The following is a 3,054-nucleotide window of genomic DNA, read 5'->3' on the forward strand; positions in this document are numbered from 1 at the left end:
CATGTCCACCACACACACACACACACACACACACACACACACACACATGCCACATGTCCACCACACACACACACACACACCACATGTCCACCACACACACACACACACATGCCACATGTCTACCACACACACATTCACACAAACACACACACACGTATGCGCACACACACCATACCATGACACACACATATACATCACACCACACTATACACATCTCACATATACATCGCACATATACACACACATTCCATGCATGCATGCACATACATACAAATATACCACACATATACATATAACAACACACTACACACATATCTTTTCCGTCTCTCTCTCTCTCTCTCTCTCTCTCTCTCTCTCTCTCTCTCACACACACACACACACTACATACCATACATACAGTTTCAAGATAGGAAATCAGCAGAATTGCCTGTGTGAAGAGGAGCTAACGAAACCAAGCATGTGTGTGCTATGTGCTTTGGATGAGCGAGCACTCACCATAGCCTCTCTGCTAGACGCAGTGGTAAGAACATCATAGTGTAATCCCAGTCCACGGGAAGTGGAGAATCTGCCCTTCCAAATCTCCCTCTGTGGGATCTATGAGGCACATGTGGTATACGTGGTATATGTGGTATATATGTGGTATGTGGTATATGTGTCACAAACAGACATCAAGGTAGGTCCCTTGCTTTGAAAGCACAGCTGTTTTGTTTTGTTTGTTTGTTTGTTTGTTTAAATCAAGCTAGAAGAAGTGTAGTAGCTGGAGAAGATGGCAGCGGAGGAACTATTTATCCTGAGAGAGCATCCCGAGAGAGCATGCTCGTGGGGGAGGGAAGGCTGCAATTGGAGGCAAACTCTGGCAACAGGGAGGAGAGAAGCTGACTGCTGGGGCAGTCCAGGCAGGCGTGGGATGCTTCAGTCAGTGTTAAGTTCTCCTGTCTGCTCAAGTGGAAAGTTGCCTGAATATGTTCGAATTTACTTTAGTAGGCTGTGCTGACAATGTGATCTTTGCTTCATTGGCGTGTCTAATTACATTTTTTAAAAAATGTCTGCTAATTCCTTTTCCTTTCCTACGTTGTATGATGCCTTATGAACACATTCTCTTTCCACCAAAAGAAAAACCAGACCAGACCAGACCAAATCGAATTTAAATAAACCTCTAAATTCAAAGTAGCAGAAGTCCTTATGACAGAAAAGACGCCCTAATATTATTGAAGGGACCTCAAAATAGTTGTTGGGAAAGCTTTTCTTTTTCTTTTTCCTTTCTTTTCCTTCCTTTCTTTTTCTTTTTTTTTTCTCAGTATTTTGTACATCCAAATGCATAAAAACAATGGGAGATAGGTGCATGAGAAAGAGAATGTAAAATGTATGAGACAGGGCAGGCATGCAGGGAGGGACCGGCCCTTCCCAGTTAGCTGGAGGAGGGCAGGGAAGAGCCTTTGTTCCTGAGGAAGGAGCCTGTGTGAGAGGAGGTTGCAGTGTTCTCTGAAAGCTAGGTGAGCCTCTGGCCATCAGTGCTGTGTGCGAAGGAAGGTTCCAGAAGAACCCTGGGTCCGTCCTACTGGGACTCTGTCCTGAGAGAAACAGAGCGAAGAGGCTGGGTTTCTGGGGATGAAAGCAAGAGCCTTCCTTTTCTCTAGGAAGAAAACATAAGCAAGTTTAAGACAACTTCACCTGGACACACATAATCCTGGATAAATAAAGGATTTATCAAGGGTTTTAAAAATGTACATAGAGCTCTTCCTGTTCTCCACCATGGTGCAAGATCAAGAGGAAAAGGAGAACCCCATGAAGGAACTGCGCATCCGCAAGCTCTGCCTCAATATCTGCATCCCGGAGAGCTGAGACAGACTGACCGGGGCAGCCAAGGTGTTGGAGCAGCTCACAGGCCAGACCCCGGTGTTCTCCAAAGCTAGATACACTGTCAGGTCCTTTGGCATCGGAGAAATGAGAAGATTGCTGTTCACTGCACAGTCCGCGAAGCCAAGGCAGAGGAAATTCTGGAGAAAGGCCTGAAGGTGCGGGAGTATGAGTTGCGTAAAAATAACTTCTCGGATACTGGAAACTTTGGCTTTGGAATTCAGGAACACATTGACCTGGGCATCAAATACGACCCAAGCATTGGTATCGACGGCCTGGACTTCTATGTGGTGCTGGGTAGGCCAGGGTTCAGCATCGCAGACAAGAAGCGCAGAACAGGCTGCATTGGGGCCAAACACAGAATCAGCAAGGAGGAGGCCATGCGCTGGTCCCAGTATGCTGGGATCATCCTTCCTGGAAAATAAACTTTATCCAAAAAGCCAATAAAATTTTCTCAAAAAAATGTAAATAGATACAGCAAGTCCCTATGGAAGGGCTAAAAGATAAGGTGTCCCTGAGGTGGCTGGGGCTGGTGAAGCAGGCAGTGGAGGAAGAGATGTGTTTAGCTCTGATTCATCAGTAAGAACTAGCAATTGCCGCCCCTGTGGTGGTACAGGCCAGTCAGCCTAGCCTGGCTGCGGCTGCAGCTGAGGCAGGAGGATTACAAAGTTGAAGGTTAGCTTGGACTCTTTAGGAGAACTTATCTCAACAATGAAATGAGAAATATCAAGTCACAAAGAAGCAGGACAAATGGCCCACTGTGGTGCCCATTAGCTTACAGAAGCACATGCTGGCCTCAGGCCCTCTCAGCTTTGCCAGTACCATTGTCAGCCTCCTGGCTCCTCTCATCTCCTACCCTAAACCTCTCCAGCCCGAGGACTTCCCTTCCCTTCCCTTCCCTTCCCTTCCCTTCCCTTCCCTTCCCTTCCCTTCCCTTCCCTTCCCTTCCCTTCCCTTCCCTTCCCTTCCCTTCCCTTCCCTTCCCTTCCCTTCCCTTCCCTTCCCTTCCCTTCCCTTCCCTTCCCTTCCCTTCCCTTCCCTTCCCTTCCCTTCCCTTCCCTTCCCTTCCCTTCCCTTCCCTTCCCTTCCCTTCCCTTCCCTTCCCTTCCCTTCCCTTCCCTTCCCTTCCCTCAGCCTCTGATTCCTTTAAAATCCTGCCATTTTGACCTATGTGCTCTCTTGATCCTGGCTTCTTCT

General features: G+C 47.6%; 1 pseudogene; it reads left to right on the forward strand.

Moving 5' to 3' along the window:
* Gm7384 (predicted gene 7384) lies at window positions 1,735-2,323 on the forward strand (annotated as a pseudogene).

This window comes from Mus musculus, chromosome 6 (assembly GCF_000001635.26).
Source record: "Mus musculus strain C57BL/6J chromosome 6, GRCm38.p6 C57BL/6J".
Classification (NCBI taxonomy): Eukaryota; Metazoa; Chordata; class Mammalia; order Rodentia; family Muridae; genus Mus; species Mus musculus.